The sequence below is a fragment of the Pinus tabuliformis genome, chromosome 2_1 (genome assembly GCF_031772625.1).
Source record: "Pinus tabuliformis cultivar Carrire ecotype Pingquan chromosome 2_1, CPIR1, whole genome shotgun sequence".
NCBI classification, from domain to species: Eukaryota; Viridiplantae; Streptophyta; class Pinopsida; order Pinales; family Pinaceae; genus Pinus; species Pinus tabuliformis.
Genome location: NC_142299.1, coordinates 237,610,240 through 237,626,626, shown reverse-complemented (window position 1 = coordinate 237,626,626; position 16,387 = coordinate 237,610,240).

Here is a 16,387-nt window from a genome sequence, read left to right as displayed (position 1 = left end):
AATAATCAATTCCCCAGCCTTAAATACTCCCAATTTTTCTAATCATTTTACATTATACACTATCGCATCCACCTCCTCTTATGCAGCAGTACTCACGCAGCTCAACGATCACAATTTGGAAGCACCCATTTCATTTTTTAGTTCAAATATTCAGGGTGCTGAATTGAATTACTCCGAAGTAGAAAAACAAGCCTTTGCTGTATTTAAAGCGGTCAAACATTATAGACCCTTCCTTTTGAAAACCCACACAAAAGTTATAGTTCCTTTCCCCGCAGTTAGGCAACTATTAATTCAAAGAGAACTGGGTGAAAAAAGGGCAAACTGGGTCACAGCGCTTCAAGAATATGACTTAGAAATTAAGCCAGCAAAGATTGTTAGGGGCCAAGGTTTTTGCAGGTTATTGGCAGGAGCATCCAATACTCCAGAACCAGGAGAGACAGATAAAACCAAAGAAATCAACCAGATAAGTATTACTGATTCTGAATCACAGTATACAGATTTAATATTTTATTTGAAAAATGGTTATGCACCTCCTAACCTGTCTTACAAAAACAAAAGGGCCATTAGGTTAAAAGTGAAAATTTTTACGATTATTGATGATGTGCTTTTTAGGCAGAATTATGATTCAATCTTATTAAGATGCCTTGGGAAACCTGAAGCACAAAAGGTTTTGCAGGAGTTACATGATGGACCAGCAGGAGGACATTTTGGAGCTGACACAACAGCTCACAAAATTATTCATGTTGGATAGTATTGGCCCACTCCGTTTAGAGATGCCCACGAATATGTAAGGAAATGCCGCAATTGTCAAACTTCTAGTGGAAGACAACGAAAACCAGCTTTCCCCCTGCAACCAGTCAACATTAAACAACCATTTGAGCAATGGGGATTGGACATCATTGGGGAAATTACTCCACCTTCTTCCAAACAGCATAAGTATATCCTTACTGCTACCGATTATTTTACTAAGTGGGTTGAGGCAATTCCTTTGAAGACAGCAAATTCTGAAGCAACCATTGAATTCATAGATCAATTCATCATTACCAGGTTTGGTGTCCCAAATGCTCTTGTTTTTGATAATGCATCTTACTTCTCAGGCGATGCTATGTTTGATTTCGCTATTAAAAGAGGATTTAAATTGAAATATTATGCTAATTACTATCCCCAGGGTAATGGTTTAGCAGAGTCTACCAATAAAAATCTGATCAAAATCATTAAGCGAACTATCGAACAGAATCATAAAAACTGGCACAAATCCTTAATGTTTTCATTATGGGCTGATAGGATAACACAGAGAGCTTCTATAGGATCTTCTCCGTTCAACCTTGTGTATGGAAAAGAAGCAATACTACCCACAAATATTGTTCTTCCTTCTCTAGCCCTAGTTTAGTTCATTGAGGAAAGTCCTTCTTCTTCTATTCAACTTAGACATGATCAAATTATAAAACTAGAAGAGGAAAGAGAAAAAGCCAGGGTTATTCATGCCAAACATCAGCAAATCATCAAGGCAGCTTTTGATTCAGTCTCATCCGGTTCAAAACAATTTCAAGTCGGTGATTTAGTTCTAAAATGGGACAAAGCCCATGAGGACAAGGGAAAACACACCAAGTTCCAGAAGATGTGGCTTGGACCATTTCAGATCTGTGAGAAGATAGGCCATTCGACCTTCATATTGCAAGATTTATCAGGTTTGAGAGATTCTCTCCCTGTTAATGGCCTTATCTTGAAGAAATTCTTTAATTGAGGAGGTAACCCCTTCTCCTTTTTAGTTTAATAGAGTTTTGTAGTTTGTAGGATCTTTAGAGAATAAAGTTGTAAGGTATCCTCCATTGACCTTTGCTATGTTTGAAAACTTGATCCATAGAAGTAGTATGATATTTGCTTTTAAAATAATAGAAGTCTTAACCAAAAGGGATAATTTCTAGGAAACTAGGTATCATTGTATTCTGAAACCACACTTCAAGTTTTGTGAACTCCTCTCAAAGTTTAGAAGTATTGTAAATCACTTTCTATTTTCAAATTTGTCACAAAAGGTTATTAATATCAAGATAGAAGCTAATCCAACTTCAGCATCTTCAACTCTTACCTTGTCATCCATCTACTCTTAAGGAGAAAATTGTCCATCCCATTCACCAAAGTTTATGATTACTCAGAGTGTAATTCCAAAAAAATTGATATAAAAGATAAGAGGTCTTATTACAAGCCTGCTTACCATGATCATAGGGAAATAGTTTAACCGACATTACCAATACTGCATACCATAACAGGGTAATGGCTTAAGAATTATAAGACAAGGGGTCTCATCACGAGCCAGCTTGTTCGGTTAGATTACTACCAGTGAATGGCATTGTCAATAGCTGGCTATCAAACCAGGACAATGGCTTTTTATCTTATCAATAACAGAAAAAGGAAAAGAAATACAAAATATGAAAACATGTTTTGAATTCATTCTGTTAATCACACTCTTAATTGGATGGGACAATGGACAATAACATGGTTAAAAGGTATCCCTGTCGAAACTATGAACGTTTGCTGGCAGCAGAGGCTCTACCTATGACAGACGAGTTCACTATAAAAGCTGATTTGGAAAGGTTTTCTGTTTTATCATTATAAACCAATAGAGGCCTATTTAAAACTTAGAATGTATCTATTTTCTTAAAAAGAGAGGAAATTAGCAAAAATAGTTTCATTTTACTCGGAATGCATATATACCTAGTTATATTAGAATTTTCCCCTTTGATTAGAACTCTATTTTGAAAAAGTTTAAGTATTTCTATACTTTTCAGAGATAACTATTTCTTCCAGCGAATCGCCAATTGTTGTGCTCTACAACAACCCCCCATTTCATATCATTTTTATTCACAAAACTATCATATGAAATGGGTCCCTTTAGATTTTGATTGGTATCAATATTGTATTATTTAAAAAGGTCCGAAAATCAAATGAAAACATTATAAAAAACCTTTTGAAAAACCCATTTTGATCATATTTATGCAAATAAATCAATCTTTTATCATTGCGATAAAGCGATCGCAAGATCGCATATCGCAATGACATAAGGAACATAGCTAAATGGCACATTGGTTTCCGCCGATGCGATATCGCTATCGGCTATCGGCAATGTTCCATGCACATTCTTAAAGCACCCCCAGGCCATTCACCCCGATGCGATGCGATATTGCTATCGGAAATCGGCGATATACTATCCATGTCTCATATAATGTCAATACTCCCGATGTGATGCGATATCGCTATCGGTGATCGGGGTTTAAAAAGGTGTCAATATAAGAGGTTAAGCTTTCCCCAATGGCCGATTGCGATAAAGTGAAGATTTCAAAAAAGCCATTAAAATGGAGGGATATTACGATCAATTCATATTAAAAGCTTGATCTGTCCAACAATGATTCACCTGCGCTCAACCGCCAAAACATCTACAGCACGCTTAAATGAATCATTTGGCCGATTAATGATATAATGGGCATTTAAGGATTGGCAGGTTTTAAACGGCCATTTAATGTAATTGTAAGTCCTAAAATCTTCCCATGGATTGTATCCGCGGCCATTTTAAAAGTTAATCTCTCACCATGCATTGATCAATATATCTCACCATATTGGAGTTTTCATTGCCAATTCTCTGTGTTACGTTTATTTTCACTTCTGTGCAGAATTCATCCAAAGAAGAAAACTCAAGCGAAATGGGGAAGAAATCTAAGAAAACCACAGTCGGTTCCGTTGCGCCAGCCACAGGACAAGCTGTGGCTGATCCCTCAAACAAAAATAAAGGATTGATTTCGGATACTACATGTTCTGGTCTCGGCAAAACTACTTGGCAAAGTACCTACAACTTGATTGAAGCCGAAGAACCTGAAGTGACAACAGTACAAGCTACTGCAGATTCAACTCAGAAATCTGATGGTACTCTAAAGGACTTAGCTGACTCCTTCCTTCATCGGATAGCAGCTAGGGAACAAATTCTCCCATATACAGATGTAGTGCGGTGGGCAATTAAGGAAGTCCCAATCATGGATAGAACCTTCAGCACCAGAGACGGGAGAATTTTCGGGTCATTCAAGGCTGATGATTTAAGGCAAATGTATCATTTGCCTGAGCCAGAGAAGAAATACAATAAGGCATTCCTGGAGAAATTCTGAAAAGAGAACGAAGTTGAATCCGAACCCATCCAGGATTGGAGACAAAATCCGGCAAAGCACAAACGTGAATCTTCCAGTAAGTACTCGGTTGATTCCCTGGCTTCTCCTTATTGCTACGCTGGAATAATGATGTGTAGATTGTGGGGATTGTATGACTCTTCTAATTTCACTATAGAAATGGTTCCCTTAATGGAAGCGGCATGCAACAGTATAATAATGGATTGGGCCACTATTCTCTCAGATAAACTAGCCACAGTTGTTCTTGAGTTTAGGAATAAGACCCGCATTACTGAAAGGCTAATTCCCCCATTCTATTACAGTGCCTATATTTTAGATACCTTGTGTTTTAATTCTGAATTTCCCATGCTCGGCTGGAGGTGGACGCCACAAGACCCCATGCCTATTCACATATACCATCATAAATTATGGAAATCCTCTTATAAGCACCATTTGTACCAAGTCTGCAATGGCTTTATGTTGCCTATTTATTATTCTATTTTTGATAAACCTGTTCCCAAGGTTTCCTACCAAGCTGGGATTGATTTAACAGCAGTAGGGAGATGGTTTGGGGAGGAGAAGTTCACTTATATAAGAGTTTTTGGTAGCCAAGCCGAACCTCATGTCCTCCCTTTATACATACCTGATAAACTGCTGGCAAGGGAAATCGCTTACTAGATCATTGCTGAGAGTGTTACACAGACTCTCAAGAAAAATAAGAAGCAGGGCTGGCCCTCTTTTCCTTTGAGATGCGGCGTCTATACCTTGCATGATCTCAAACATGCAGAAAAAGAAGCTACAAAGATTAAATCATTAACTCTAGCAACTCTCCCTAATAGGCAATTTGATCCAAGCAAAGTTGCCTATAATGCACTAGAATAGGCCAAATTGTCAAAATTTGATCATAAAGAAGATATGTTTGATGACCTGTTCTCTTCAACTGAGTCAATAATGCAGGTTAAAGCATTTGCCAGAATGAAATATCAAGATGAAGGGTTGATTGAATTTAACAGACTTAGAGAACAGAGGTTGCAAACTCTGCCTCTAGATCTATTAGCAACAACCCCAGCAACATCGTCAAGCGAGCCTGAACGACAATAGTCAAAGGAACCTCCAGTTACAACAAAAGAACAAGAGAAGCCACAAGAGGAAAATCAGAAGAAAGAGCATGAGAATCAGCAGAAGAAAGAGCAGGAAAAAGTGTGGGAGGAGACCCAGACTAAAGAGAAAAAACAGACCAACATTTAAATAAATGTGGATACTCATATCGATCCTAAATTGCTCCAGGAATGGCAGCAATTTGATTCTATTATCAGTGGTCTGGAGTGTTCCAAGAACACTGAAACTTCAAAAATGGTAGATACACAGGAAACCACTTCACAACAGGTTCAAAGTGGAACCAGTGGCCCACCCATTTCAAAAGAAGTAGAAGTAATACCAAAGGATCCCTCCGATCAAATCATTTTGCAGGTAGAAGAGATTCCTCCCTTGGATGTCTTCTACAGCCCAAGACATAGAGCTGTAGTAAAATGACAAGGGAAGAGAAGAAGGACCGATCAACCTTCCCTTTTCCCAGAACAGACGGTCACGGGCAATGTGGTTTGGAAGGAGGAATTTGACCCCTCCGATGACCTGACAAAACTGTCACAATATGCTGGAGCCTATTCGGTAGCAACAATAGATAAGGCATCGGAGGTGAGTCTTTTACTAAAAACAAAGGATTGACCACAGCGCAATCCAAAAGCAGAAAGAATTGTCAGAGGCCTTGGCGCAATTGAAGGCAGCAAATGAGAAAATGCTGAAATCAAAAGATGAGCAAATCGCTCAACTATCAGCACAGATTGAAAAGACAAAGGGCGTTCCACAAGTAGCTGAATTTAGGGTAGAAGCACTACAGATAAATACTGCATTGATAGCCAAAATTAAGCTTCTATTTCAACAAATCGCCCAGGCAGAGCCACTATGCGAATTAACGGCATCCATAAGTAATAAAGTTGACAAGGCTAGGACTGAATTGGATCAAGCTGAACAAACGATAGCTGCATTTCTCGACTGGAAAGATACTGATCAAGGACAAGTGGCGAATTTACCAAGAATATTAGAGTCACATAAAGATATACTCTTTACAGAATGGCAGTCCCAGTTAATGAAAGCAGAGAGGGCAGTTTCAAGATGCAAATCAACTTCAAGCAATTTAGTTGAATTAGTCAATAACACTCTCTACTTATCAAACATGATTTCCCAATGCACACCAGGAAAATTGACAACGATGAAAACATTGGAGCAATCATGTTATCCATACCTAGAGGAAAAGGGGAGATTAATTGCTGGGATTAACAGTTTAACCTGGGACACCTATTGGTTCTTCTTGGTAAAACCACACACACAGAGAGCCGCCCTCAAGTGCCTTACGGATGCAATCAGGTATATTATCCCCGATATTCAGGATGCCACCTATGCCACCTAGCTCAGCTCTCGCCTCAACAGACCACCCGAAGTGGAGCCGATTCTTGCAATAAGTCAGCTCAAATTTAAAGGCAAATAGCCTACTTGATGATTCATGCCAGCGACTGCCAGATTGCTGAAGAAAATAGGATCAAAATCAATTGATACCAATTAAGTAGGATTTCAGTTTCTTAAATAGTTAGATTAATTAAGTATTTATAGACCCTTTCATTGTTTTGGAAAGGTTCGAAAAGTTTTGTACTTGACTGAAAGACTGAAGTTGCACTATTGTGCTTCAGCCATATTCTTTTATAAATCTGGACCAATTATTCTAATTTCAACAAGGCAGCTTTTATGCAAATGTGCACTATTGTCTGTGTTTAAAAGCATTTCTGCGTTGAAGGAAGAATCACATATAGCGATTGATATTGGGAGTGTTTATCAGCTCATATGGTACTATTATCTATGTCTGAATCCATTCTTTTCATATGAATTGTTATTTGATTTCCTTTGCTATTATCAAATATATGTATGTGTTTTAATAGCAGTTCTGTATTCCTTCCACTATTGGATGTTTATGGTATGCTTTTCTTTTAATCATATATGTGTCGATGATATAAATGATAAGTGTAGTAATATTGCTTTAATCGCTTTGTTTAACTATTTAAGCAAAGTAATCCTTGAATGAATTAATGTCCATGTCTATTAGATGGAGTCATCTATATGCCTGTCCATAGACATAGATCATCAAGCGCTACACTTCAAAGTACAATAGTTCCCGGGATAAGTCATAGTTCTTTTATTTTGCTGATAGATTTAGTTATTCGCCCATCATTAGATTAGTCAATAAATTATCCATTCATCCCGTTTATTCATTGCTGGGAAACTGGTCCCATTATCCCCAGTCGGAGCCACCATTCCAAACGGAAAAGGAGCTGTACTAAGGTACGGACCCAGTGGTTATCCCCCAATGTTGTTGCAGCGATTTTCGAGGCATCAACAGAACCTAAAGTACCAATACCTAAAAATGAAGGAGCCTACAAAACATCCATTTTTTCTTTTGACACCAAGAAAATTCATGCCATTGATCAAATTTACCTACATAAGTAGGCTGGTGAAATGATATATTCTAAATTGACAAGTTTAGCTATGGTCGCCTCTTAACTTCAAGATTCCTTAAACAATATCCATACATAGTTGAAGATGGAGAGAATGTCATCTTTGGTTAAAGGTACCATAATTAAATCTCTTGAAGGTTTGGTGATCAAACTAGGATATGATCCTAGTGATATTAAAGTAGCAGAAGAGTTGATAAAGAATAAGAATGTTTACATTCAATAACTGAGGAAGAAATTTAAACTTCCTACTACTGAACATCCACAAGCCAAGGAAATAAATCAACTTGAAAGGGAAAAGGAAATTGTGTTTAGATTTATAGTTGAACATAATCTTCAAATTGAAAATATGGAAACTGACATGGAAACACTCTTGAAAGAAAAATGACAACAACTCAGTATTTCAGCAATCATTCCTATAGCGACAACTTCTACAACGGGAACTTCATTAGTAGGGACATCTACAGCAACAACCATCACAGTAGAGAGACAGTCTACTAACTCAACAAAAAAACTATCAAAGGCCATGGGAGACTTATCCTTGAAGGTTCTTGAAATTGAAAAACTAAAAATGCAGCCCCAAAAGATTCAATAACAGAAAATAAAATTTTACAATGCATATTTAGCTGAGATTCAAAAGAATTATAAATTAACTCAACAATTAGATGTTTATGAGAATGAATCTTTGATTGAACATACTATTGCTCAGGCCAAAGAAAATATTTGGATAGACATTAATGCATCAGTGATTGAATTATGACCTTCAATTGAAATTAATTTTTAGCTGGAATATTTATTGTAAAGGTCAAAAGCAGCAGTATCAGAAATAAAAGAAGAGCTGGACCATAAGCCAGGATATGCCAAAAGGATAATCAAAATTTTGAACTCCAAGACAAAAGATGAGCTTGAAGAATTCAACATTGAAGACAAAATTGATGATGTCTTGGAGGTGAGGAAAATTTTAACTAAAAGGAATTTGATGCTACAGCTTGAGAAAAAGTGCCACAATTTGGATATTCATATTAAGAAATTTCACAAGAAATTCAATGCTCTGCATGAGAAAGGACTTCCAAGTTTGCAAGATAGAGGTGGAAAATTGATTCCAATTGAAGATTATCAACACAGGTTACATGAAATTGCAATGGAAAAAACCAAGTTTTCCAAAATAAGATGAGTTATAACTGCAAAATATTTCATTGGAGGTTTAAGTAATGATTTTTTAATTTAGCATGAAATTAAGCATGTGTTTCTGACTAGGCCCACTTTTGAAAAATTTACTGAATTTGATGAGTCATATAGAAAATTGTTAAATTTTTCTGTCCATGATGAAAAGAGATGGGATAACTTGTGTGAGCTCATAGAATAGGAACAAAATGCTAAATTTTGGGAGTAGACAACATAATTTTATAGGAAGTGAACAAAAAAGTAGATTCCCAGCTACAGATATCAACAACAACCCTCGAAATTTGTGCAAAGTGTTCAAATAAGTCCAGATCTACTATTTTTTCATTTTATTTTTGTAATATCCCAAATATTTTGGATGATATTATATTATGTAATCAATTTTGATTTCAATGTAGATATGTATGAAGTCGAGCTCTATAAATATTTTTTAATTGAAAGGAAAAAGGGCTGAACCCTTACAATGAACCAGTCAACATGCTTGTAACTTTTAAAGTTATTTATGAAATTAATAGAAGGATTCTAGATTCATTCTGAGCAACTTGTGTATCTTTCTGGGTTCTTTTGGTTATTCAATTATGTTTTCATTTTTTATTTTCTTTGCACATGTTCAAGGTAACATAGAAATCTAAGAAAGAATAGAATGAGTATCAATCTCTCTGAAATCCCTTGCAAAGTTATCATCATTAAAAGAGATCAATTAACTTAAACTATCTATCTTAGTTAATTGCACTAAAAGTTTTAATTTTTTCCTTCTATCATCTATTTCGCATGTATTGTTTGGCTATAGAAAGCTTCTATACACATCTGCTATATATAAAAAATAAGAAGTTCAGTCTGAATATCTAAAGAATTATATATCATCTTAAATTATGCTTTCCAAAAAAAATTAAAGCTTAAAGTTTGTTAAGAATGAAGAATCAACCCTTCTACTTTCTAAAAAATAGTTAGGATTTGAATCTGTTTAAAATCTTAAGCATTTTTCATCCACTTAAAATCAAAAACATTACTTTAGATGCTTTGGCAGAGTCCCTTAGCCTAGAAATATCTACAAAGGACAACATCAGATTGGTGTTGTTTCTAGGGGACAAAAACTAAAGATTGTTTCCCTGGGATAATGATTATACTTACCTCTTAAATGTGAATAAGAGGTCAGTAGGATAAAACCCTTCACCTGGTGAGTCTATATATTAAAACTAGCTTCACAGAGGCATACCAGATCCCAATCAGATATTAAGCTTGTCTCTCCATTATCAGATCCAGAGAGATTAGTTAGAATTGCATCAATTAGACGTAGGTTATAAGCCTCTCTTACTACTTATGCCTTTGTTCTATCCAAAAAAACTTCAGAATCTGACCCTTCATAGTCAACTCCAATCCTGTTGAATTATCAAATCTTCCTCCAAAAGTTGTAAAACTTCAGTCTAAATGAGTATATATTCAAACTAAACCTTTAGTCCATCAACTTGAGGCTTTTGAACTTCCTTATTCCCATTTGGAACATTCTGATAGTGAAGAATATCATAAACTTTTTCTTTCTCAGTTTAAACCATTTGATTTCAAATCTTCTTTTGAACACACCTACCCATCCACTATTAAATTTGAAGAGAAAATTAGTATTTATACTAATCCTCTAGATTTTGAGGATCCTGAAAAGGTTCTTCTTGAAGTTCAAAAGTTGGTCAATCCTCAATTCTTCCATAAACCCAAACCTTCAATCACCTCCTTCTTCTAGTAAAGTTGTTTCTCCTAAAAAGATAACCATCATAACATCAAAAGGCTGGTATTCAACCAGTTGTGGTAACCCATTATGCAGTGTCAGTTATTCCACCTGCAGCCCAACTTGATGCTTTTCTTGATGGGTATCTAAAACATTTACCTATATTTAATGGAGAAACAGGGCCATTGGTTGAAGATCACGTAGCCTCATTCCTAGACTTTGCTGATAACATGAATATTGAGCATGAATATGTCTACACAAGAATTTGTGTTCAATCACATGAAGGCAATGTTAGGATATGGTTTAGACAACTCCAAGCTAATTCCATTAATTCATGGCCTGAACTAGTTAACATTTTCAAAAATCAATGGGGAGTAAAAAATGATGTTGTTTATTACTTAACTGAATTTGAAGACTTGAAAAGAAACCCTAATGAACCTATACCTGATTTCATTAAAAGATTTAATAAACTTTATAACTAAATTCCTCTAAATTGCAAAACTACATTAACTGCTGCTAAGATTAATTTTTCCAAATAATTCGAAGATGAATTTCCTATCATGCTTATGGAAAGAAAATTAGAAACTTTAGCAGACATGAAAATCAATGCAATCAAAGTTGAAGCTAATAGATCAACATCTGCTAAACTAAAAGCTAAAGCAAAAAAAGTTAAAAAGATTATGAAAGCTAGAGAAGAATGTTCCTCATAAAAAACTAAAGATGAAGATCATCAAATTGATGAAATTACCTCTCTACTTAGAAATATTTCTAATAGAATCTCAAGAATGGAAATTCAACGTATAATAACCCAACAATTTGCAAACTGTTGGGCAACGGATCCCCCGCGTAACGGTTTTGGGGCCTAAAGCCCACAATTTTGGGTATTGATACTGTAAAAGTTTCATGAAGTGCGCAGAGCCTGAATTGTAATGAGTCAAGTCAAAGGGTTGTCTGCCCAAAAATAATGTAAAGTTGATATAGAATATGTCAGCCTACTGATGGTCCGCAGACCATGGAAATGTATAAATAGAGCAAGGCTCTAAGGGCAGAGGTAGCTTTTGGTGAAGATCACAAGTGTTATGGGTTTGTGAAGGCGTGAATGCTCTAAGTCTCTAAATCCATGTCATGGTCGGTAGTAGATAGTGTAGGCTCTATAGCTGTGTGCGCAAGACCTGGTAGAGTCTGCAGCTGTGTGCATGGACCCTTGCAACTGAGTGCGCAGGGTGAAATTGGATTGTACTGAAATAGAATATTAATAAAGATAAGTGTTTCTGAATTATTGTGCATCTGGTCGCAGATCTGTATGGTAATTATTATGTTATAGTTTTATGCATATCTTTAAGATTTATGGTTATATGTGCTGGATATAACTATTGACTCTAAGAATTAGATCAGACCTATAATAACCGCTATAATAATAAGGAATCTAGGAAGTGCCTCGTCACAGAGCTACGAGACGGCCAGACAACTGTGTTGCATAGAGTGAGTGCGCAGATCGGTTCGTGACCTTTCTAGACCTCCTCAAGACATCCCTAGGGTGCAGAAACCCGGTTCTAGCACGCTCCCATACTACCTCGAGTGAGACTTCAGTCCACGCTTAGCGGATTGTTGCCAAAAGGGCCAGTAGTGCAGGATTTGTTTGGCTAAAATACTTCCGAATCTGGGTCAGGCCCTAATAAGCCAATAAATGGTTCCGTTACTGGGACCAGGATCTACCTAAGGGATGTTTGATGTCAGAACACTAGAACCCTACAAAGAAAGAGATTGAAGATTGGTTGGATCAGAAGCTTCATGAGTTCGTGGTACAGGAAAACAAAACCTTGCAGATATCTAAGAAGAGGTTGATGGATCACTACGTATATACGGAAATTCACGAGATCTTTTCGCGCCTTTCTCTTCAGAGCTGTAGGATTAGATCGCAAGGCTAGCAGACGACCAGGTGTTAGTGTCTGTATCTTTATCTCTCCATCAGTGAACAAATTTCTCTTTTGCATGCATATTAGGTGTCTCATCCAATTAGCTGCACTCCATTAGGTCATGTATCATCTGATGGTAGTGGTTCTTTGTCAATTTTCCTCATGCTTTTCATCTGCTAGCCTATTTTCACATGCACATATTATTCGTTGTCATTTTAGGGTTTTTAGGTCTCATTAGGTCTAGGGTTTGTCACCATGGTCTTCAAAAACTCAATAAGAGGTCAACAGCCACATGAGGACGTTTAATAAGTTCATAAAATCACAAATTTCACTAATAATTTGCTTCATAAAGGGTTTTTACCTCAAAACTTTGTTTTGAGGTGAAAACTGAGTTTTTCTATTTTATGTAGAAATTTTATGTAATTTTAATGTTTTCATATATAATAAAGCTTCAACTACAGCCCTTGGTCACCCTGAAAAACTCCAGCACTCCAGCCATTGCAAAAGAAATAAAAACATCCAAGCATCAGTTCATCAAATGACAAAAAGAGCCAAACTGCAAAAAACAGGGTTTTTAAAGCAAAGTGAAAAGGAACCTTAGAAAAATGGGTTTTTCAAATGAAAAATTAAAATCCAAGGTGGATATAAAGTAATCTGTGGTATTTGAAAACTTCATTTGTACAAGTGAGAGAGAGCAAGAGGTAAAATCGCACTTTGAGGAGAAATAAGGGAAATTGCAGCAAAATTCAAGTTTTTTGCTAGCGTGACGCACTTGGGCACTGGTGTGACGCACCTGCTTGGTGCTACGCACCAGGCACAGGTTTTACAAAGGAATTTCAATAGGTGCTACTCACAGAAAGTGCGCTATGCACCTGTGCGTTGACAAGGCACATATGTTGGCTGAGTTACAAAACACATTGCATTGCTTTTCCAAGCCTCCAAATTTGCAAAAAATCTCTCAACAAGTAAGTACACCCTCCCAACTGGCCTAGCAAGAGATATTTTCATCCATGGTGGTGATTTGAATGTTGAAAAATGAAACCCTAGCTACTCTCAAAGTTGTCTTGCCATATTGTCTAGGGTTTTGTTATTTTTGTTGTTTTCACTCCCTTGTTATGATTTTTCTCTATCCCATTCCCCTGCACTAAATTTCCCTAATTCCCTTCCTCTTTCCCTCTCCCATTGACACTCACCTTACCCCCTATCACCAAACCCTAAACCCTATACATAATTCCTACCATTCCCCAAACCCTAATTCTCATTTCCCAAACCCTATCATTCCCTAAAACTCTGCTGCCATCATCAAAACCCTTATTCACAGTTCCACTATCAGTCATCCTCTCAATTCCTAAAAAGAAAACAATAGTCACCCTATATTTGAGAAAATCTCTTCATACTCATCATTCTACACTCTATATTTGCAAGCATGGAAACAAATTCAGCATATGAGAGGGATGATGAAACTGTCAGTGATTCTTCCCAAGAGTTTCATGTCACCATTCAGCTAAGTGTACCATCATTCAGAAGGTTTTCATCTCATGTTAGGTTCCAGTGGGTCATTTTACACCTTGTTCATGCTTCAGTTCTGCTTAGGTAAGGTTCATTTCCTTCTCCTAGGGTTTTGAAGGTAATTTCTCTTGGATGGTCAAATCATCAATAAAACTTGTATCCTGATGTTCATACACCTTCCACTATCCTTAATGTACCTTACTAAACACTTCCCATCACTTATTTCCCTAAAATTCCCCATTTTCACACAAACCCTAGTTTCTTACTATAATTTGACAATTTTCTAGGCTAGGCCTATGTTTTACCCTTTTGGACCCCTTCCCCTCACTCAATCTTTGAAATTCCACTTTTATATGCTTCCGAACATCCCTCCCTACTTCCAAAAATTTTCTCAAGAATTTAGGAGCCCCTTATCCCTTTCATTTCACTTCATTTCAACAAAACCCCTGTTCCACACATTGGGATAGGTTTTACACAAATGATGTTTCTGAGCAAGAAAAAATAAATTTGGAAAACGTGAGAGAGGTAGTTGTCCATAATAGGCCAAGGAAGAAAAACCTCCTTCACTTTTTATATAGGTGTCATGGTTTTAGAGAAATGTCAAAAATACAGTTGCCTCAGGAGAATTGATGCACCTTTGAAGTGACCTTGGGAAAATCAAGATTTCTTCTAGCTTGGTTAGCCAAATGACTTTCTTGATGAGTCAAATGATAACTAGACACAGATATATTTCCAATTAGCTATCATGTGCTCAATTTGGAGTTGAGGAAGACCTACAAAAGTTGACTGAAATAGCACTCTGCCTTTAGGCAGCCTCATTTTGCACATTTTGACCAGTCTTGGGAGATTTGACTTTTGACAGGGAAAATGAACTCCAAATTAATAAATTTAAGTTCTGTTGGAAAGTAGACTCAATAATATTTCCAACAAGCTATCATGCCTCCAATGTGGACACCGCGAAATCCTCCAAAACATGATCTGAAAATAGCACAACGCACAGAATCAGTCGCACTACGCATAGAAAATTTTAACACAGGCTTTTCCAACATGTGCGTAGCACCACCTAGTGCTCGCTTTTAATGGGCACCTCCATTTCAATAAAAAATTGGCATTTTTGGATTCCTTATGAAAATTTATGCATTCTCAGAAATTACTAGGAAATTTTGACAAGTTTTGGGTCACCTAAAGGGCCAAAAACACCTGAAAAATGCCCCCTCTACCACTTTTTGGCCACAGAGGAAGCAGTCTTGGGAGATTGCAATTTTGGAGGGCAAAATGGACTCCAAATCAAAAAAATCAAGTTGTCCAAGAAATTAGACTCACGGGGCTTTCCAATGAGCTATCCTACTGTTGGCATTATGATTCAGGTGTTGTCCTTGATGGCAAACCCATTCAGGTGATAAATCAAGAAGGACGCAGGAAATATGTTCAGCAAGTGCGTCCCCGCAGGTATACCATACAGAACCCGCGTCCAGGGACGCAGGCCAGCCGTTCAGGAGGTGCGTCCGCCCAGTACACACATTTCAAGGCAAAGAAAAGCATGTGGGGGTTTCTTGTGTGGTATCTAGCCGACGGTTTTGTGTTTCTATGGTGTCGGCTCGTGGTTTTGTTCCATATTTTGGGGAGAAGCTTGCCTATATAAAGCAAAGGAGTTCATTTGGATTTTGCATCATCTTGGTTGAATATCTTTTGGTGAGATCTAGTCCAGATCTATGAAGGCGAATCTTCTAATGGACTGTGATTACTATGGCGTATGATCAGATCTGTGGATCTGAGTGATTGGGTTGGTTCTGAAGTCCTCATATCTTTTATATCTGAAGGGACGCAGGTTCAGTGAAGGGAAAGTGCGCCGGGACGCAGTACAGTAAAGGCTCAGGTGCGTCTCTGAGGCAAAGGACGCGGCGCGACTGTGTTATTGGGTGCGTCTCTGAAGCAAAAGACGCGGCGCGATAGTGTTTCTGGGTGCGCCGGTCGCAGCAAAGCATAGAGGAACAGTGCGTCGGCACGCAGAACAGTGGAAGGTAGACTGCGTCCAGTCGCAGGTCACAGAAAGAAAATATGCGTCCCTGTCTTATGATGATCTGTTGACTGTATATTTTTGTTCATAAGGTGTTCTGGGTTATTTCTGTAATTACTGATCTGATATCTGTAGTGGACTGTATCTGTTGTATACTTGTTGATCATTTGATTCTTCATGAAAAGAAGTAGGGGGTTGTAGCTCCCTTCCAGGAGAGACTGGAAAACGAGAGAGAGTTGTAGCTCTCTGCAGGTTGCAGCCTGCGTGCTGGTAAAGGACTGCACCAGTACAAAATCATTGTAAAAAGAATTTCTTGAAAGAAGATAGAGACATAT